Source organism: Lissotriton helveticus, chromosome 2_2 (genome assembly GCF_964261635.1).
Source record: "Lissotriton helveticus chromosome 2_2, aLisHel1.1, whole genome shotgun sequence".
In the NCBI taxonomy this organism is placed as follows: domain Eukaryota; kingdom Metazoa; phylum Chordata; class Amphibia; order Caudata; family Salamandridae; genus Lissotriton; species Lissotriton helveticus.
The window spans coordinates 502,794,567-502,817,402 of record NC_136060.1 but is presented as its reverse complement, the minus strand read 5'-3'; the positions used below and the strand labels follow the sequence as shown (position 1 = coordinate 502,817,402).

The 22,836-nt window shown below is 48.2% G+C and overlaps 1 long non-coding RNA gene across 3 annotated transcripts in view; it reads left to right on the top strand.

The window, feature by feature from the left end:
- LOC144821573 (uncharacterized) overlaps positions 1–22,836 on the top strand; it is a 2,083,451-nt gene that overhangs the window by 437,239 nt on the left and 1,623,376 nt on the right. The window lies entirely within an intron of this gene.

The following is a 22,836-nucleotide window of genomic DNA, read 5'->3' as shown; positions in this document are numbered from 1 at the left end:
ATTATTTGCTTCTTTTTAACGGTGTTGTTGTGTATTCTCAATTCATTGAGTTACATGTGTTTAATGTAAATTGTAAATGTGTATTATTATTTCAATGTGTTTTAATAATTTGTGAATAAAATTGAACTCCCCTTTTTTACAAAAAACCAATGTTTTAGCTCAGTTCATTTCGACCTCTCGTTACGCTCTGTTGCCTAGATTGATACATATCAAATTATTCTTTTCTTGAGGGGTGCCAGGGTGTCGGCGCAGTTGGAGATCCATTGGCGAATGCTGCGCGCTGCATTGTTGTCGTCTAAGTGTTGGCGGATTGGTGGTGCTGAGGGAGTTGATGAAAAGTTCTTTGGTGGCTTTGATCTAGCTGCAAGGGAGGCTATAATTGCAATGGTGTACGGTGGGCATGGTGAAGACGTGATGTATACACTGATGGTCGGTACAGGGGAGTCATGTGGTGTGGCTGTAGTTGAAGTTCCCGCTGGTGGAGAAGATGTGCTCAAGCGTGTGCCCGGCTATGTGGGTTGTTGCGGTGACTAGCTGCTTGAGTCCGATGTTGGCGAGGTTCTCCAGGAGGGGAGTGGTGATCTTGTTACTGTGGTTGTCCAGGTGGAACTTGAGGTCTCCGAGTAGGATGTAGTCTGAGGATAGGAGAGCCAGGGGTGCAATGAGGTCTACAATGGCACTGGTGAATGGGGGTCCAGGCCCTGGGGGCCTGTAGATGAGGGTACCGCAGAGGATGACGTTGGGGTTTGTACGGATCTGGAAGTGGAGGTGTTCCATTGTCACTGTTGGGTCATTAGAGTGCGTGGTCGGTCAGAGTGTGCTTTTGTAGACGGTGGTAATATCTCCTCTTGGATGGTCAGGGTGGTCCTTGCTGGTGATTAAGTAGCCGTCGGGGATGGAGATGGCGAAGTCCAGAGCAGAGGTTGATCCAGGTTTCCGTGAAAAAAGGTGACGTCTGAAGAGGTGGCTTCGAGGAGGTCCCAGATTTCAGTTGCATGTTTGTGGTGGGACTGCCCGTTGAGGAGGATGCAGTTGAGCTGTTTTGGTGCGCTGTTATTCGGCTGGGCGGCAGGAGGCACTGGTGTGCTGATGTGGCAGATGGTGCATTTGTTGTTTTGAAAGGTGCAGGGTTAAAGTTAATTCCACAGTGTTGCTTGATGGCAGGCAGTGTGTCATCCAGGGTTGATGGCAAGGAAGGTGTTGGCCTCGTAGCGGTGGGGTGTCCAAGAGGAAGAATCATTGGTGCTGGGCACGGTCCAAGGGTGGACGGACGCGGACGGTCTTGCCTGTGGCTTGCCTTTGGCACACCAATGGTACGCCCGCTGCGCATGGTCGCACAGCGGCCACCATTGAGTAGTGCTGCAGGGGGGACTGGACAGCTGGGATACAGGAAACATGGGAAAGGACACTAGAGGGGGGGGATATGGGTGGGATGAGTGGGGTTGTAAATATTTTTTCAAATAATTCTTACCTCGAGGCCGGGTCCCTCATCTTTTGTGCTCCTGCTCTCATCAGTCTCCTTCCATGAACAAGAAGCAGAGAGCCAGGCTCCCACCACTAAGCCAATCACAATGCTGCAATGTGGCATTGTGATTGTTCTTGAGTGCCGTGACAAGGCTGGAGGGGTGGGCATGTGCTCCATACAGGCTGTAATGCGTCCAGCATTGTGAACAGGAAAATGCGCATTATATATAATATGCAAAGTGGGCATACCACTCCACTCCACCCCTGCCCTGCTCCGTGTGTAGAGCAGCCCTACCCACCCACCCGCCCACAAAGGAAACATAGCATGAGTACATCAGAAAGTTATCATCATGTTATTATTTTTCCTCCTCTTGCACTGCTTGAAAGCAGTGGGGCGACGCTCTTTGACCATAGCAGATGAGCCGCCACTGGTGGTGCATCACCTACAGGTGTTAGGCCTGGGCGACTCGACCCCTGTGCCTTCTCCACTGCACGTCCCACCTGCTCCTCACCTGGACATTGACACCGTGGCACAATCCGCTGCACTCTCTCCAAATCTGTCACTCACCCAGCAGAAGCCTCAGCCAGGTGGGATTTCACAGTCCTGGGTAGAGCAATCGCAACAGGGTCACCTAAGATGAGAAGTTACAGCGCTCCCGCCACACAAGTTTGGCACAGCTCAGGGGCCTCACCCTCCACATCGTCCGGCCAGCGCAACATCATCCGGCCTGTGATGCAGAGAGGTGCCACCCACCATTGATAATCTCCTCCGTGAAGCACGGTGTAGTGGTGGATCGCAGTATGCGATGCAGACCTCCCTACGTTGGTACGCAGGAGTGCCTCCAAAGGACGGAAGGCGGCCTTCTCACACAGGTGAGCAATGTGTCTCCATGCGAAGTGCCAGACTTCACCACCAGGAAAGGTTAATCGCCGCGCCTCAATGTCTACAGCCATGGCTCAGCGACTCCACAGCACCTCCGCATCCCACTCTGGGTCCCAGACGGAGGCCCAGCGAGGCCTCAAGGCCCCGGGACTGTCTGCACTTTCAATGTTTTGGATGCCATGGTGTTGCAAGGAGTGATAAGTGATGCATCACTGGTTTTGCACAGCGATGCGCCTCTTTTCATGATTATTCCTAACTTTGGCCGTGTCGCCGGTGTGAAGAGCCGTTGTTACTCATAAAACAGCGCCATCTACCCCCTCCCTCACCAGCTACTGCAATAACCTTGTTCGATGAACAAGGTCGAATGCTGACTTCAAACCAATGAAAGTTAGATACCATGATGCTTTTTTATTCCAGCATATTTGTAGCATCTCATGTACAACCAAATGGTTTGATAGAAAACAGTCTGCACCTTGGTTAGAATAATGTCTTGTCCACCTTACCTTGGAGTCAATTTGTTGAAATTTTACTGAGACTTTTTCCTGCTCCCTCGTAAGCGAAATAGGCCTTAGTTGATGGACAACTCCAGTTGACTTTCTTACAAATGGGTACCAGGGTCGCAGATCACCTGGAATGGGGAATAACATGGCTAGCTGTGGATGCATGAAATACCTTTTTAAGCACTCTTGCCCCAGCTGCAGATCATCCTGAAAGAGATCAGTGGCACTAAACCCCACCTGGTACTTGATGTTTGTTCTTACTGACCCGCGCCCTTTGTACTTCTGGTGGAAAAATGCCCATCGAGGGGTGGTTGTACGCTGTCAGTCATTCAAAGAGGGCAAATGACTCGCGCTAGGATTTTCACACCTATACAGGTCACTAAAATGGCCCCCACTCCCTTGGGCCCATACGACCCCCACTCCCTGGGACCTATATAGCCCCCACTCCCTGGGACCTGTGTGGCTCCCACTCCCTGGGACCTATATGGCCTCCACTCCCAAGGTCCTATATGCCCCCCACTCCCTGGGAACTGTATGGCCCCCCTCCCTGGGACCTGTATGGCCCCCACTCCCTGGAACCTGGTTGGCCCCCTCTCCCTGGGACCTATATGGCCCCCTCTCCCTGGGACCCATATGGCCCCACTCTCTGGGACCTATATGGCCCCCTCTCCCTGGGACCCATATGGCCCCCACTCCCTGGGACCTATATGGCCCCCACTTCCTTGGGACCTATAATGCCCCCACTCCCTGAGACCTCTATGGCATTCTAGCTGTTGGACTTGGCCCTTTTGGCAGGTTCACCCCTAGACTTTTTGCTTTTATATGTGACTTGGTGTTGGTTGTTTTTGGCTTCTGTGCACTTTAACACTGTGTGCCAGTGTAAAGTGCGTGCGCTCTCTGAGTGCGTGTGGGAGATTGGCCTGCCTCCCATAGGAATGCATGGGGGATATGGGTGTCCATGGTAGTTCCTGATGTGTGGGGAGTGCAGGGTCGAGTTTGGTATGTGCGAACTCGTGAGATTAAATACTGCGCGATGATGTGTGCAGATTTAATGTGTCTGGTGTGGAAGTGCCACTTCCAGAAGTTGGCATGTCTGTGTAGTAAGTGTGAATTGACTGTCTGGCTTGTGATTGGCTGGAGCTGGCTGGTGTGCCTGGCTCCAGGAGTCAGGATGGGTCTGCCCGGTGGTGAATGGGGAGATCTGCATGTTGATGCCAGGGAGGAGTGCACCTGGGACCTGAATAGGGCTGGGCTTTCCCTCCACAATGCTGGCTCCGCCCCTGTGGTGCGTCTGATGACCCTAGCCTGTACTGTGAATAGGAAGAGGGGCTGAGCACAACAAAGTGCTCCAGAACCAGCTGCGACTGGTTCTCCCCCTGCCCTGCAGCCTGAGACAAAGGATTTAGGTGTATAAAAGAGGGGCTGTGGCCCCATGAAAGTGTTCTCTGTCTGATCCTGACATGAGGGGTGCTGCTGCTGCTGGGCGCCAGGGGGAACCGCCACTGGGGACTGCCACCCTGCCTGGAGGGCCCTGTGAGCTGGCCCCTGGGCCCAGCCTTTGCCCCCCCCCTTTGCCTGCATCCTAAGGACTTTTTCTGAACTTTGCCTGGTAGCGCCTGGGAGCGCTTTATTTTTCCTTGTAGCACCTGGGAGCGCTGGATTTTGCCCTCTGAGGAAGCGCTAGACCGTGGTGTCTTGCAGTGCTGAGTTTCTACCCCTGGGAGGATAGCTGGTGCCCGCAGCGCGACGCTGCATCGTTGAGATTTCCCCACACTTCCACTCCTTGCCTAAGCGGGTGCCTACCCCGCTTTTCTGCCATTCTATCCCCCCGAGCGGGAGCCTACCCTGCGTATTTACCCTTTTCTAACCACTGACGGGAGCCCACCCCGCCAGGGACTTGTGCATTTTAACGGGTGCCTACACCGTGTTGCAGGCAGCCTGCCCGGAGTACGTTGAGGGCCGCCGCGCTGCCTACGAAGACAGGAAGCGGACAGGAGCCCACCCCGTGCTCCTGTACCGAGGAGAAGAGCCGGAGTCTCTCCACAGGTCTCCCGCGTGGTGAAGGAGAGCCCAGTACTGCCGCACAACAGCCGCCGCAGCGATACCCGGTGGGAAGAGGAGAGTCCCCGCAGGCTGAACCGGCTGCAACGAGTCCCCAGACCGGTGAGTGGGGCTCCGGGCTGACCTTCTTGCTGGCACAGTTGTATTCAGAGCCCACGAGGGCTCCGGGCGCCATTGTTGTCTGAGGGGGCGTAGGGGCACATTGCCGGTGCCCGCCCCCTCCCGCTAGTGCTAACTTCGTTCGGGGCCACATTTTTGGGGGGGCACCCTTCCTTTTAGAGTCCCGTGGCTCCAATGCGCCTTGTGGTCATCCGAGCCTGAAAGGCTCCTGGGGGCATTTTGTATCTAGAGCCCACGAGGCTCCAAAGTATTGCACCTTTTAGTAATTAGAGCCTGCGAGGCTCCCACGTTATTTTTGGGGGCACTATTGGTTATTCGAACCCCAGAGTACAGCCAGGGTGCACGCTGGTGCCCAGGCTCAGTTCCCCAGCTGCCCTGCACTTAGTGGGCAGCTGCATCGTTTAGGCTCCAAAATCCTTGCGCATTCTTCTTTGGCTTTTGGACAAAGGGCGTGTGAGCCCCTGAGAGGCTAAGTTGGTCTGGGGGTCAGCACCTAATGTAATCCTCCGCAAGGTGATGGTATTTGTGTTCATGTTGGTAATGACCTGATGCCTGATGTATTTCTGCGTAAAGTGCTTTGCCTTTATGCCTATACCTCTAACTGTGTTTATATACTTAGGAGGTTGTTTTACTTAGTATAGTTATGCTAGTGAGTTCATGGTTCCCTGCGTGATCTATGCCTAAGGTGATTAGGATTGCGTAGTGTGTACCTACCTTTTACCAGTAGTTACTGGTTGTGTTCTACAAGTATTATTTTGTGCTACAATTATCCTATGTTCTAAGTGGTATCTCTACTAAGTGCTAGTTCTACTAAGTACTGATTCAGACAGTGGGCCATGTGGCCCTGTCCTGGTGTAAATAATCCCCTGTAAATATTGCCCAGTGCCAGTTGGCACAGTGTATCTGTGTGATTATGATCTAATGTTTTTATAGTAATACAAAGGCTATTTTTATATATAACCTTGTGTGGAGTTCCTTTTTGTGGTGTGCCTAGTGTGTTGCTGCTGTGTGTGTATGTTGTGCAAACGCTTTACTTATTACCTCCGGGATAAGCCTGACTGCTCGTGCCACGCTACCAAGGGGGTGAGCAGGGGTTATCTTTGGCGTGTAACTCCCTTGCCCTGACTAGAGTGGTGGTTTCTACCTGGCTTTGGCGCAAGCCTTAGCCAACCAGAGACCCCATTTCTAACACTAGCCCATTTGCAACCTCCAGAACCCTAAGGCATATTAACAAGGGCCTTATCTCGGCTTTTTTGGCTTTGATATTTTAATAACCCTATCTACAAGGGGATGCTAACATGCATTAGCACATGTTAGCACCCGTTTTCCCGAAACCTCGCTTTGCATCCCTAATAAGATGCAAAGTGGGCGCCACTGGGCAGTACTCCTTGTAAATTATCGCTGATGTGCACATCGCGATATTTACAAAGAGGCCCACGCATTTTACAAGATGTTAGTTTTTGACGAAAACCGTGGTTTTCACCAAAAACAAACGTCTGCTAAAATGCTCACTTAGGTATACTTACCATTGGGGGTGGATTATGCTGATACGACCGCAGGGTCGTATCACCAAGGTTATCGCCGTTTTCCATGGAACATCGCTGAAAAACCAGCAATGTTCCATGGAAAACATCGCTATCGCTGGAATAATTATTGCCATTGCGCTATGTGTTGTTAATACAGCGCTAGCATGGTGATAATTATCAGCTATAGCCGGCGATAAAAATGTTCACGTTGAGGGCGGCCAGTGATAATTATCGCTGCCGCTTGATGATATGCCCCCCTGATAGTTCTCTTTGTATACGTCGCTTCTTTGACCTCTGCCCACAGTTCATTCTGTGTTATCTACACTCTCTCCTATAGGCTCCAACAGCCATTCACTGCCACCTCCTGGTGGCGCTGGGTATAAGCCTGTAAAACTTTGTGACTTGTGTTATAACATTCCTTATTGTACCAGCGGGGGCAACGTGCGTTCTTGCCCCCCCCTCTTCACTGTTAATACTGGCCGCGACCACAGGGGTTTCAATCCACGACCCGTTAAATCCTACATAATCAATATATTCAGGGCAGCATCCCCTGGGGCATTAGGGTCTCTGGGTCCATATATTGTCATGACTGCATTTAACAGAGGGATTTCATTCAGATATGTCTCTTAATCCATCCAGCACTTCTGTTATGCAGGGGTCTCCTACTGCCCCCCCACAGTGACACTACATCACACATGTGCTGATCAGTAACCCCCCCCCCCCCCATGGCCCCCCCGGATCATGCCCCCCCGTTGGCCTCGGTAGCAGGTCACTTACTGCGGCCGGAACTGGCGCTTTCCAAGATGGCGACCATGATGCCAAGGGTGAGAAGGAGTGCCCTGAACCCCATGATACTCTGGGGTGCTCCGCTATCGCGTCTTCTTTCTGTCGGGAAAAGAAGAGAAATGTCTGTCACTCACTGACGTCAACACAGAGGAGTCCAAAGATGGGTTTCTGTGAGGAGGTGTCACTGGGGCACCCCCCCGTGGAGAGTGCTGATGGCAGCGCGTGATATGCTTCTGTCACGTGTGTTCCCTTACATGACGTGTGTCACTTTCATCAAATGACTTCATAGTATCAAGTTTTGGGGAAACAATATGCAGATTTTAGTGTTTAATGCATAAAATCCTCACAGTCTGGCACAAGGAGCTACACTGCTGACAGAAACAGGAGCAAACACAGCCACGAGGAGCTACACTGCAGCAGAATTACTGAAACAGTACTAGACATAGCCACAAGGAGCTACACTGCAGCAGAATTACTGAAACAGTACTAGACATAGCCACAAGGAGCTACACTGCCACAGAATGACAGATACCAGAGCAGATATAGCCACAAGGAGCTACACTGCAGCAGAATGACAGAAACAGGAGCAGTCATAGCCACGAGAAACTACTCAGCAGCAGAAAAGCAGAAGCAGACATAGCCACGAGGAGCTAGAAACAGAGGAAGACATAGCCAGGAGGAGCTATTCTGCAGCAGAATGACAGAAACAGAAGCAGACATAGCCATGAGGAACTATACTGCTGATAGAAACAGGAGCAGACACAGCCACGAGGAGCTATACTACAGCAGACTTACTGAAACAGTACTAGACATAGCCACAAGGAGCTACACTGCAGCAGAATTATTGAAACAGTACTAGACATAGCCACAAGGAGCTACACTGCCACAAAATGACTGATACCAGAGCAGATATAGCCACAAGGAGCTACACTGCAGCAGAATGACAGAAACAGGAGCAGTCATAGCCACGAGAAACTACTCTGCAGCAGAAAAGCAGAAGCAGACATAGCCACGAGGAGCTAGAAACAGAGGAAGACATAGCCAGGAGGAGCTATACTGCAGCAGAATGACAGAAACAGAAGCAGACATAGCCATGAGGAACTATACTGCTGATAGAAACAGGAGCAGACACAGCCACGAGGAGCTATACTACAGCAGACTTACTGAAACAGTACTAGACATAGCCACAAGGAGCTACACTGCCGCAGAATGACAGATACCAGAGCAGATATAGCCACGAGAAGCTACACTGCAGTAGAATAGCAGAAGCAGACATAGCCATGAGGAGCTATACTGCAGCATAACAGCAGAAGCAGACATAGCCATGAGGAGCTAGAAACAGAGGAAGACATTGCCAGGAGGAGCTATACTGCCTCAGAATGACAGAAACAGAAGCAGACATAGCCACGAGGAGCTATACTGCAGCAGAATAGCAGAAGCAGACATAGCCATGAGGAGCTATATTGCAGCATAACAGCAGAAGCAGACATAGCCATGAGGAGCTAGAAACAGAAGAAGACATAGCCAGTAGGAGCTATACTGCACCAGAATGACAGAAAAAGTAGCAGAAATAGCCACAAGGAGTTGCACTGCAGCAGAATGACAGATACCAGAGCAGATATAGCCACGAGGAGCTATATTACAGCAGAATTACTGAAACAGTACTAGACATAGCCACAAGGAGATACATTGCCGCAGAATGACAGATACCAGAGCAGATATAGCTACGAGGAGCTATACTGCAGCAGAATGACAGAAACAGGAGCACAGTACGAGGATCTAGACAGCAGCAGAATGCCAGAAACAGGTGCAAACACAGCCAGGGGGAGCTACATTATAGTAGCATCTCCAACACAGATGCAGCCATTGTCACTGGGAGCTACACTGCTGACAGAACCAGGAGCAGCCATTGCCACGAGGAGCTACACTGCTGACAGAACCAGGAGCAGCCATAGCCAGGAGGAGCTACACTGAAATCCCAAAGATGCAACCAGGAGCAGCGGTAACCCATAGCATAAAAAGGAACAATAACAGTGGGAGACTCTGAGCTCCTCTGTAGGTGAAACTAGCAGGGAAACTGGGCCAGCATTAAAATTGCGATAGGAGATGCTTGGAGCGGAAACAGCGGCATTGGTCACTCAAGGATGCACGCCTCCTCTGTGTGTCTCTACATGAAGGCAGTCACAAGATCCTACCCAGACTATTAAAAGCTGTTAATTGCCAGCACTGCAATTATGGACCCCTGCCAATGGCTAGGCGAATGTGGGAAAGGTGTATTAACAGCAGTTATTGCCTGACAGTCAATGGTTAATAAGTAGCCTTACTTATTTAAATCCTGAAACTTGAAATTATTGATGACCAAGGACATCAACCACTGGAAAAGAGTTGCTTCAAGCAGAGTTCTAATTGTGGGAAAATGTACCAAACACAGGCTGCAGCTGAGGTCAGAGAAAAAACTCCGGGTGTGGTGGAATGTTTACAATTCGCTTGCAAACCTGAACCTCCTAACAGGAAACATGATGTCCTGAGGGGCTTGAAAACAGCCGATGGCCTAATCAAATGTGGAAAGTTTACCATATGGCACACACTTTAATTACACACTTCGCGGAGTATCCTTCTACTCCTGGACATGGTCGCTGCTTCTGTGCCTGCCGCATTAGCCTGGTGGTGCTGTCCTGGCCCTCCATCTACTTGGTCCCAGTTTGAGCCCCCGCAACTGACCTAGCAATTGTCTGTGCCCCTTAAATTAGCTGTTGTTCACCATTTTCTTTTGTTGCCCATAATATAGTTGTGTGTCCCCATTTGTTTCTGTTCCCCTTAAAGTTTTGTTGGGTGTGCCTGACTCGTGTACTCGCCCGTCCTTTGCCACAGAACCCCCCACAGCTCCTCCCAGGGCACTCTAATGGAGGCCGCAGCCAAAGGCATGCCATAGGAGAAACACTCTGCGCCCATCCGTACTTGGACCGCGCCCAGACCCACAAACTCTGGTCCTCCAATATCGTACAGATACTCAACCACAGAGCTCTGGAACCTGGACTCTTCACACAACAACAACTGCTGCATTGTCTCACCATGCATCACAGCGGGATCTTTCATCTGTATCCACCGCCGCTTCTGCACAATCATCCCCTAGCTGAACTACACCATGCCCACCACCGACGACGACTGCCCACAGTTCAACTCAACTGTCTCTTGATCAACGCCAGATCACTGTGCAAAGACGGTCTGGGACACCATCTCCACCCTCACCCCAGATGTCACATTCATCACTGAGACATGGCTCTCCCCCACATCAGCCAACAACATCGCCATTGCAACCTTCTTCAGCTAAAAAAAGAAACACCGAGACTGTACCAACAAACACAGCGTAGGCATCACCATCATACAGAAGGAATTCATCACTGGCTCCATCACCAAAGATGACCACACGCCCATCATGGAACACATGAATTTCCAGCTCCACTCAGACCCCAGAACCACTATCAGAGGAACCATGACCCACAGACCACCAGGACCACGAACCGGCATCAGCCACATCATTGCAGAACTCATCACCCCCTTGCCTTCTAATACCAACACTACACCTCAACTTTCACCTAGACGACCCCACTGACACCAACACCACTGACCTGCTGGAAAGACTAGACAACATCAGCCTCAAGCAGGTCATCAGCGACCCCATGCACAGAGGTGGACACACGTTGTACACCATCTTCAGGTCTAGCCACAGAAACAAATACACCCACACTTCAGAACTCACCTGGACGGACTATATCATCATACACTTCACCCTCGTCTGCCCGCCACACACCACCCTCATCTGAGACAGCGCTTCCCACCCCAGCTGGGCCACAGGAACCCAGCAACAATCGACAGACGCCCTCAGCACCACCCGGCCCAACATCACAGCAAACCCTGGATCAATCAGTAAAGAATTTTAACGCCTCGATCACCAGCGCTGCCAACCATATCGCCCCATCCAACCCCACCTCCCAAACATCTTCCAGTTCATGTGAATAGCACCAAGTTGAGGACTTGTTTTACCACACGGAGTGGTACTCACACACACCTTATCAAAGACTTATTTTTACCACAGAGAGCGGTACTCACCCACACATTAACAAAGACTTCGTTTGTCACAGAAAGTGGTACTCACCAACACCTTAACATGGACTTCTTTTACCACAGAGAGCTGTACTCACCCACACCTTAACAAAGACTTCTTTTATCACAGAGAGCGGTACTCACCCACACCTTAACAAAGACTTCTTTTATCACAGAGAGCGGTACTCACCCACACCTTCACATGGACTTCTTTTACCACAGAGAGCAGTACTCACAAACACCTTAACAAATATGTATTTCACTACAGAGAGTGGTACTCACCCACACCTTAACAAAGACTTCTTGCACTACAGAGAGAGGAACTCACCCACACCTTAACAAAAACTTATTTTATCACAGAAAGCGGTACTCACCCACACCTTCACATGGATTTCTTTTACCACAGAGAGCGGTACTCACCTACACCTTAACAAGGACTTCTTTCACCACAGAGAGCGGTACTCACCCACACCTTAACAAAGGCTTCTTTCACCACAGAGAGCTGTACTCCCCCACAGCTTAACAAAGACTTGTTTCACTACAGAGAACAGTACTCACCCAACACCTTATCAAATAGGTCTTTTACCACAGAGAGCGGTACTCACCCACACCTTACAAAAGACTCTTATACCACAGGGAGCGGTGCTCACCCACACTTTAACAAAGACTTATTTTACCACAGAGAGTGTTACCACCCGCAACTTATCAAATACTTCTTTTACAACAGAGAGCAGTACTCCCCGACACCTTACAAAAGACTCTTTTACCACAGGGAGCTGTGCTCAACAACACCTTCATAAAGATGTATTTCACTACAGAGAGCGGTACTCACCCACACCTTAACAAAGACTTCTTTCACTACAGAGAGGGGAACTCACCCACACCTTAACAAAGACTTCTTTTACCACAGAGAGCGGTATTCACCCACACCTTAACAAAGACTTCTTTTACCACAGAGAGCGGTATTCACCCACACCTTAACAAAGACTTCTTTTACCACAGAGAGCGGTATTCACTCACACCTTAACAAAGACTTCTTTCTCTACAGAGAGCGGTATTCACCCACACCTTATCAAAGACTTCTTTCACCACAGAGAGAGGTACTCACCCACACCTTAACAAAGACTTCTTTTACCACAGAAAGCTGTACTCACCCACACCTTATCAAAGACTTCTTTTACCACAGAGGGAGGTACTCACCCACACCTTAACAAAGACTTCTTTTACCACAGAGAAAGGTACTCACCCACACCTTATCAAAGACTTCTTTCACTACAGAGAACGGTACTCAACCACACCTTATCAAAGACTTCTTTTACCACAGAGAGCGGTACTCACTCACACCTTATCAAAGACTTCTTTCACTACAGAGAGTGGTACTCACCCACACCTTAACAAAGACTTCTTTCACCACAGAGTGGTACTCACCCACACCTTAACAAAGACTTCTTTCACCACAGAGAGTGGTACTCACCCACACCTTAACAAAGACGTCTTTCACCAGAGAGAGTGGTACTCACCCACACCTTAACAAAGACTTCTTTCACCACAGAGAGTGGTACTCACCCACACCTTAACAAAGACTTCTTTCACCACAGAGAGTGGTACTCACCCACACCTTAACAAAGACTTCTTTCACTACAGAGAGCAGTACTCACCCACACCTTATCAAATCCTTCTTTTACAACAGAGAGCGGTACTCACCACACCTCACAAAAGAGTATTTTACCACAGGGAGCGGTGCTCATCAACACCTTAACAAAGACTTATTTTACAACAGAGAGCGCTACTCGCCCACACCTTAACAAAGACGTATTTTACCACAGAGAGTGTTACTCACCCACACCGTAACAAAGACTTCTTTCACCACAGAGAGTGGTACTCACCCACACCTTAACAAAGACGTCTTTCACCAGAGAGAGTGGTACTCACCCACACCTTAACAAAGACTTCTTTCACCACAGAGAGTGGTACTCACCCACACCTTAACAAAGACTTCTTTCACTACAGAGAGCAGTACTCACCCACACCTTATCAAATCCTTCTTTTACAACAGAGAGCAGTACTCACCACACCTCACAAAAGAGTATTTTACCACAGGGAGCGGTGCTCACTAACACCTTAACAAAGACTTATTTTACAACAGAGAGCGCTACTCGCCCACACCTTAACAAAGACGTATTTTACCACAGAGAGTGTTACTCACCCACACCTTATCAAATACGTCTTTAACAACAGAGAGCGGTACTCACCGACACCTTACAAAAGACTCTTTTACCACAGGGAGCGGTGCTCACTAACACCTTAACAAAGACTTATTTTACCACACACAGCGGTACTCGCCCACACATTAACAAATACTTCTTTTACTACAGAGAGTGGTAGTTACCTGCACCTTCAAAAAGACCCCTTTTACCTCAGGGAGGGGTACTCACCCAGAGCTCAATTGCTCGCATTTCACCACAGAGAGAGGTACTCACCCACACCTTACAAAAGACTCTTATACCACAGGGAGCGGTGCTCACCCACACTTTAACAAAGACTTATTTTACCACAGAGAGTGTTACCACCCGCAACTTATCAAATACTTCTTTTACAACAGAGAGCAGTACTCCCCGACACCTTACAAAAGACTCTTTTACCACAGGGAGCTGTGCTCAACAACACCTTCACAAAGATGTATTTCACTACAGAGAGCGGTACTCACCCACACCTTAACAAAGACTTCTTTCACTACAGAGAGGGGAACTCACCCACACCTTAACAAAGACTTCTTTTACCACAGAGAGCGGTATTCACCCACACCTTAACAAAGACTTCTTTTACCACAGAGAGCGGTATTCACCCACACCTTAACAAAGACTTCTTTTACCACAGAGAGCGGTATTCACTCACACCTTAACAAAGACTTCTTTCTCTACAGAGACCGGTATTCACCCACACCTTATCAAAGACTTCTTTCACCACAGAGAGAGGTACTCACCCACACCTTAACAAAGACTTCTTTTACCACAGAAAGCTGTACTCACCCACACCTTATCAAAGACTTCTTTTACCACAGAGGGAGGTACTCACCCACACCTTAACAAAGGCTTCTTTTACCACAGAGAAAGGTACTCACCCACACCTTATCAAAGACTTCTTTCACTACAGAGAACGGTACTCAACCACACCTTATCAAAGACTTCTTTTACCACAGAGAGCGGTACTCACTCACACCTTATCAAAGACTTCTTTCACTACAGAGAGTGGTACTCACCCACACCTTAACAAAGACTTCTTTCACCACAGAGTGGTACTCACCCACACCTTAACAAAGACTTCTTTCACCACAGAGAGTGGTACTCACCCACACCTTAACAAAGACGTCTTTCACCAGAGAGAGTGGTACTCACCCACACCTTAACAAAGACTTCTTTCACCACAGAGAGTGGTACTCACCCACACCTTAACAAAGACTTCTTTCACCACAGAGAGTGGTACTCACCCACACCTTAACAAAGACTTCTTTCACTACAGAGAGCAGTACTCACCCACACCTTATCAAACCCTTCTTTTACAACAGAGAGCGGTACTCACCACACCTCACAAAAGAGTATTTTACCACAGGGAGCGGTGCTCATCAACACCTTAACAAAGACTTATTTTACAACAGAGAGCGCTACTCGCCCACACCTTAACAAAGACGTATTTTACCACAGAGAGTGTTACTCACCCACACCTTAACAAAGACTTCTTTCACCACAGAGAGTGGTACTCACCCACACCTTAACAAAGACGTCTTTCACCAGAGAGAGTGGTACTCACCCACACCTTAACAAAGACTTCTTTCACCACAGAGAGTGGTACTCACCCACACCTTAACAAAGACTTCTTTCACTACAGAGAGCAGTACTCACCCACACCTTATCAAATCCTTCTTTTACAACAGAGAGCGGTACTCACCACACCTCACAAAAGAGTATTTTACCACAGGGAGCGGTGCTCACTAACACCTTAACAAAGACTTATTTTACAACAGAGAGCGCTACTCGCCCACACCTTAACAAAGACGTATTTTACCACAGAGAGTGTTACTCACCCACACCTTATCAAATACGTCTTTAACAACAGAGAGCGGTACTCACCGACACCTTACAAAAGACTCTTTTACCACAGGGAGCGGTGCTCACTAACACCTTAACAAAGACTTATTTTACCACACACAGCGGTACTCGCCCACACATTAACAAATACTTCTTTTACTACAGAGAGTGGTAGTTACCTGCACCTTCAAAAAGACCCCTTTTACCTCAGGGAGGGGTACTCACCCAGAGCTCAATTGCTCGCATTTCACCACAGAGAGAGGTACTCACCCACTCCTTAACAAAGACTTCTTTTACCACAGAAAGCTGTACTCACCCACACCTTAACAAAGACTTATTTTACCACCGAGAGCGGTACTCACCCACAGCTTAACAAAGACTTCTTTCACTACAGAGAGCGGTACTCATCCAAACCTTCACAAAGACATCTTTCACTACAGAGAGCGGTACTCACCCACACCTTTACAAAGACTTCTTTCACTACAGAGAGAGGTACTCACTCACACCTTAACAACGACTTCTTTAACCACAGAGAGTGGAACTCACTCACACCTTATCAAAGACTTCTTTCACTACAGAGAGCATTCCCACCCACTCCTTCTGTGTCTTCAAGAAAAGCTGATGCCAGAGTGTCTGAAATTACTGTATTTATACACTGCCATATCTGAGCCCATCCTTACACAAACATGCCAGGGCTGCCTGGTCGATGAAAGAGTCTTGCTTATCACCTGATAACCCTTCCTAATACCTCTGTTCTTCCTTTCATCTTTGCTTTTGATACATTTATCTACTGCCTCCATCAAGTGTGCTTTGTTGCCTAGCAATGAACAGTGCACTGTTTCCTACCTAAGCACTATGTTTGCCTTTCATCGATGCCCCTATATGCATCACTATCAATCCAGGTTGAAGCGTTATGCATCCTAATTCCACCAGGATAGTCAACAAATTACTTCATCTGATGCCTCCCAACCCTGGCCACTAACTCCACATCTTTATAGGAGAGTCCCCACTACCTCCTGTATTTCATTTTCACTGTACACTTCACCGTATAGCGGCCATAGATTTGTTCTTTCAATTTCCTCCGACCTTACTTTACATATTATACCCCTTTGCCATACAAAAGGACACACATAACCTGAATATCTTTCGCACCACCAGCTTCCCTACAACATTAGTTTTTCTCTGTCCCATGCCCACTCTTGGCCTTCTGCTGCACAGCTATTAATAGTGAAGCAGGTGCAATGGCATCAGGGCCTAGGTGCCCGAGGGGCCCTTTTGGTCCTATTTAGTGTATTCTTTTTACTATGAAGCCAGGGGATGGGGACCACTTTCCTTGTTTGCGTTAGGGGCCCCTTACTACACCGCTGATTCTGCGTTACTAGCTTTAATACTGAGTGTCACATATTTGGTTATGGTTCTTTCTGAATGTTCTGTGCCCCCCTAAAATATATTCCCACCAATTACCCTACATAACAGAAGCTTCTGCAGTGCCACTTAAAAAGGCACAATTCATGATACCCTTGGTTGGTTGTCTTGACTTAGGTAAGATGCCCTTGGGATTTTCTCTTATAGCTTGTTTTTACATCCACTGTTTCCTGTTTCCCCAGAGCCATGACTGAACTCAGGTGAATTCACAGTTCAGCCTGCCCTCTTTGTTGTTCCTTGATTGTACTGTATTTTATTTTTGTTATTCATCCTGCTCATTCCTGAGAAAGAATAATTATGGTAAGAGAACGCATAATACATCTGGATTTTAAAATGAAATCAGGACGTTGCATCCCTATCCACCTTAGAAAACCCATATTTTATTAGGAAAGACTAAAGGATGTTGCTATAGGTAACCACAGAAGAGGTCACAGGTACAAGACTCAGCTATTCGCAGATAATACCATTTATCCTATCAAATCCAACATGCTGAGAAACCTTCGAGGAGCTGGTACCACCCATTATATGCTCCACTGCTGCCCCACCTCTGCACAACTCCTCGACTGCGAATGTTACCCGGCAACGGATAAGGCCCTCGTGAGCTGTACTTCACTGTACCCTACATGTTTTTGTTTTTAAATCCTCCAGGCTCTACGAACTGGTGGATAAAGTTTACAGGAACCCTAGCACTTAGGGGCGGGCGGAAGTTGCTGAATTTTACTCAGTGGATTCTTGTGGAGTTATACAAAAACTCTGCAAGATTCCGCGGAATTGCACATTTTTCAGCGCGAAAAGCACCATGTGGTGCCCCAGAGGGCGCAGCTACTGTAGTAGATTTTCTACTTGAGCGGCAGCAGCCACTGTGCTGCATTCAAAGTATTCGGCACATTATGCGTCCCTTAAAAACAAACAAGAACTGACAAAACCACTATGAACAGCATCCTCCAGACAATATTGAAAAGCCTGGCACTTAAATAATACAGGAATTGCAAAAGATTTTCCTTTGGGAGAATAGAATGTGGGCTTTTTAGGGTTAAGCTAAAGCTGCAACAAGAAAATACAGATTATACAGAGAATCACTACAGTTCAATAAATATTGAAAACATCCCTTTGTGTATTCTTTGTATAAGCACGAGTGACTGAGCAAAAAGTTCTAGATCTGTCACCATGATTCCTGAGGGACCCGAGTCGTCATGTTCAGTGTTTGCCAGAACTGTTCTCTCCCTGCCTCAGTTTAGGGGGGCTAATGGTGATACTGTGAGCAAGCTGGTCCAAATGACAACATATCCTGTGAGGATGCACAGGATCAGTCTGGCACCATCCTAAGTTTTATCAGTTCCTACTGATTAGTGGGTAATACACAACAGTACCCAGGGCGAAGACGTGGAGGCTGACCTCCTCTTCAAGCGACATAATAACAAAAACCTACAAGAAGCCATTCAGTCAACTGCCCAGTTGATTAGTGGCAGCTGGATGTATGACGTTACAACACATGCTTTTACCACGCATGCTGTTACAGCGCAAGTATTACAACGTAAACCTTTACAACGCATAGCGCTTTGGGGTGCTGGATAGTGAATAGTTTAATTTACTATTCCAACTCCAGTCCCCGTGGACACTAGGGAAGGTGTTGGATAGTAAATAAATCTATTCCCTATCCTAGAGCGCCCCCCAGCGCAATGCGTTGTAATGGTTTTCGTTGTAAAACCTGCGTTGTGAAAGCACTGCGTTGTAAAAGTTTCTTTGTACAGGATGTTACCCGTGGCAGCTAGACCCTGCTGTTGGCTTCTGCCTGACACCTAGTGAGTCTCTAAGAGCCTCCCCTGAGGTTCTAGGGGCCCTTATAATTGTGCTCCTGCAGTGATTAGGACTTAAAGAACTAAGGGTCCGATATAGAGACTGGTGCCAAACTGAAGGTCTGCCCACTTGATGCAGAGTCGGGTAGACCTTTAGTAGGCTGACAGTGGAGACTACTCCATCTTCCCCCAACATATTGTTATTATTATTATTATTAATATTGAATTCTCGCATATCGTGTAACTACCCTCAGGGGTTTCCCAGCGCTTTGAGAGCAGGTAGTGCAGCTATTGAAATGAGAGCTCAAATAGCCAAGATTTCAATTCTGTACGGAAGGTAGTTAGGGAAGCACAGCTTCCCAGGGAGGGTGATCCATACCTTGGTGCCTCCCATACGTCCCCTCAAACCCGCCCTGGGGAGTACCGTTACTACAACGGTCTCTGAGACGCAGCGATCCGACCCCAAGGACCAAAGTCACAATTCCACAAGCGGCGACCTTCATAAGGAAGGGGCGATCATGTCATTCCAAGAAATGGTTGAGCCATACAGGCTGAGTACTGGCCAGTTCTGAACATACGGCACTGTGCAAGAGGTGGCCCATGACCCTTGGGGCACTGGGGAGACCGAGCCACACATGTCACATGCAGCGAATAAACTGTTAACTTCTGACACCACATGCCATGCCATCACATCTCTGTTCCTGGCACTCTCCTCAGCATGTCCCCAGTGCAACCTACCGAGCGCAGACTTTATGCACCTGATATTGGCTTTCACACCATTGCGCAAACATGGCAGGAGGTTACCTCCGTGGTAGTGGAACTATCATCACACCCCCTCTCCCCACCCTCGAATCGTGCTCGTTGGGACCATATTGGATTAAACTCAGATCTGTGACAGGGGGTAAGTGATTGGAAAGTTTCAGCACTCTGTCTATCATCTTGTTGTGTTTGCTATGTTCACCCTTAGTGGCCAAGGGTTTGCCCAGACGTGGGTCCTTTCTCACTGTGCCACTGGATTCAAGCTAGCCCGGCTGATGAGGGGTAATACCCCGAAAACGGTCCCAGGATGCTTGTTTCCATTCCAGGGAGAACCTGGCCTGAAAGTTCAGGCTGGACTGGTCCCATGAGGATTAGGGTCAAGACTGATTTGCATATGGCTGGGTCCAAGCTTCGGTGACAAAGTGAGCCAAAGAACAATGGATTAATCCCAGATCTGTGACTGGGGGTAAGTGGTTGGAATGTTTCAGCACTCCATCCATCATCTTGTTGTGTTTGCTATGTTCACCCTTAGTGGCCAAGGGTTTGCCCAGACGTGGGTCCTTTCTCACTGTGCCACTGGATTCTAGCTAGCCCGGCTGATGAGGGGTAATACCCTGAAAACGGTCCCAGGATGCTTGTTTCCATTCCAGGGAGAACCTGGCCTGAAAGTTCAGGCTGGACTGGTCCCATGAGGATTAGGGTCAAGACTGATTTGCATATGGCTGGGTCCAAGCTTCGGTGACAAAGTGAGCAAAAGAACAATGGATTAATCCCAGATCTGTGACTGGGGGTAAGTGGTTGGAATGTTTCAGCACTCCATCCATCATCTTGTTGTGTTTGCTATGTTCACCCTAAGTGGCCAAGGGTATGCCCAGACGTGGGTCCTTTGCTCACTGTGCCACTGGATTCAAGCTAGCCTGGCTGATGAGAGATGATACCCTGAAAACAGTCCAAGGGTGCAGGATGCTTCCATTGTGCTTCTTACCATGATGCAATCTCATCTTTTTTCAAGTCTCAGAAGGGACTCTAGGAGTGATCTCTCCTTCATAGAGAAAGTAAAGGTCTCATGATTTGGAGTCATCATACATCTCCTGCATATTTCTGATGACAATAGGAACTTGCATTAGCAATATGATATCCTAAGTGTCATTTTAAGATGGACAAACGGCTCATACCTTTTTGACAGTAACACTTCACAGTGTATGAACCTCCTGACACATGCAGCAGATGTGCTAGGTAGCAGCACTGACCTGTATCACCACCAACCCAGTTGTATGAGATCAAAAATAGAAACAAGGCTGGGTCTCTGCAGCAAGAACAGTTCCATTTACTGTGTCAAAGTAAACAATTAGGGATGAGTGGAGACCATAGAAGGTATATACTTGTTGGCCAGATGCCATGACCTTACTGGAATTTAGCAAACACAAGGAGATGATAGATGGAGCGCAGAAACCTTTCAGACACTCTCCCCCAGTCACAGATCTGGATTGAATCCATCATCGCTGTTTAGCTCACTTCACCACCCTAGTTCAGACCCGGATATGGAAATCATTCTTGACCCTGTGCCTCATGGGAACAATCCAGCCCGAACTGCCAAGCCAGGTATTCCCTTGACCGGAAACAAGCATCCTAGGCCGGTTTCGGGCTAACACCCCTCATCAGCCAGGCTAGCTTGAATTCAGTGGCAAAGTGAGCAAGGGACCCACGTCTGGGCATACCCTGCCAACTTAGGCGAACGAAGCAAACACAAGGAGATGATGGACATAGTGCTGAAACTTTTCAGACACTCACCCCCAGTTACAGATCTGGGTTGATTCCATCATCATTCTTTAGCCCACTTCGCCACCCCAGTTCAGACCCAGCTATATGCAAATCAGTCTTGACCCAGGACTTAGTCCACAGAATCCTATCCTCCCCCTCTCCTCCTTTCTGTCAAAAAAGATCTGTAATGACTTCTGGAATCTGAGGTGACAGCTTAGGGAACTGGAGGCAGAAAGAAAATGAACACTTCATAAACGTCACAAGCCTCTGATGACCTGGAACACGGCTTCTGGAAGGTGTGTAGCAAAGATCTTTGGTCTGCCATTCAGCGACTTTTAATCGCAGTAACCTTATAAAACAAGGTACCATTGATCTAAAAATACTGGTGTACAACGGGATACAATGTCTTGTAACAGTCGAACGGTTTAACAGGGGATGAAAGCAGAGAGGCCATGAATTGCCTGCAGATGACCAGAACAGCCTGGGAACTGCATACAAAAGCCTTCCTCTAACGGTAGAGAATCAGGAGCCAGGATGATTTGGAGTGTTTGAAGTTGTACCAGGAATTTTCTATAATGCTAGCAATCAAAGCTCAGTGTCTGAAGATTAAAGCGTTTGCCTGCTAACCACCCAAATGAACTGCAGAGGAGCAAAAAAAAGTGCATGGGAAAACAGTGCGAAGTATGTGACTAGAGGAGATAATCCATCAACTTCTGTTGCCAGGCAAAGTGTAGTACTGTAACAAGTACCTAGTCCTCCTAGCTCTAACTGACCCGGAAGTGTTTGGAATCCTCTGGCTCTTTCCAGAATGTTCTGGCTTTTCTGAAATGTTCTAGGTCTTCAGAATCCTCTGGCTCTTTCCAGAATGTTCTGGCTTTTCTGAAATGTTCCAGGTCTTCACAATCCTCTGGCTCTTTCCAGAATTTTCTGGCTTTTCTGAAATGTTCTAGGTCTTCAGAATGTTCTGGGTCTTTCCAGAAGGTTCTGGCTTTTCTGAAATGTTCCAGGTCTTCAGAATGTTCTGGGTCTTTCCAGAAGTGCTGATTATGTTACCCTGTGACTTCACCCTCCTTCGCATTGCCCAGTCGCCACTCGCAACAGTCTCCAGGTCCAGCCGATAGCAAGTTTCTACCATGAAGTCCGAGAAATATGACTGTGTCCCTGTGACACTGGACACAATCCCCAGATAGCACTGTTAAAATGGATATCGATGCATTTATTGATATAAATGAATTATCGTCCTTATTAATAGAATCACCTGTCCTGAACTCCACATCTACCTCAACACGCAAGTATGTGGTCAGGCAGGCCCTGCAAACTAGGCCCATGATTACTGATTGATGTGGCACGAGTGGGAGGGTGCGTAGCTAGCAGGCAAACGCTCGGGCAGGAAACTCTTTAATCAATCCGACGGATCGGCGCATCAACACTCCAAGATTGCCCCAATAAAGCACACATGCCGAGAGGGGAACACCTGCTGCTAAAACAACATAAAAGCCAGATACCACATGAGTTAGGAACACATAAACAATCAGGACCTGGTACTCGTAGTGATCATGCGCTCGC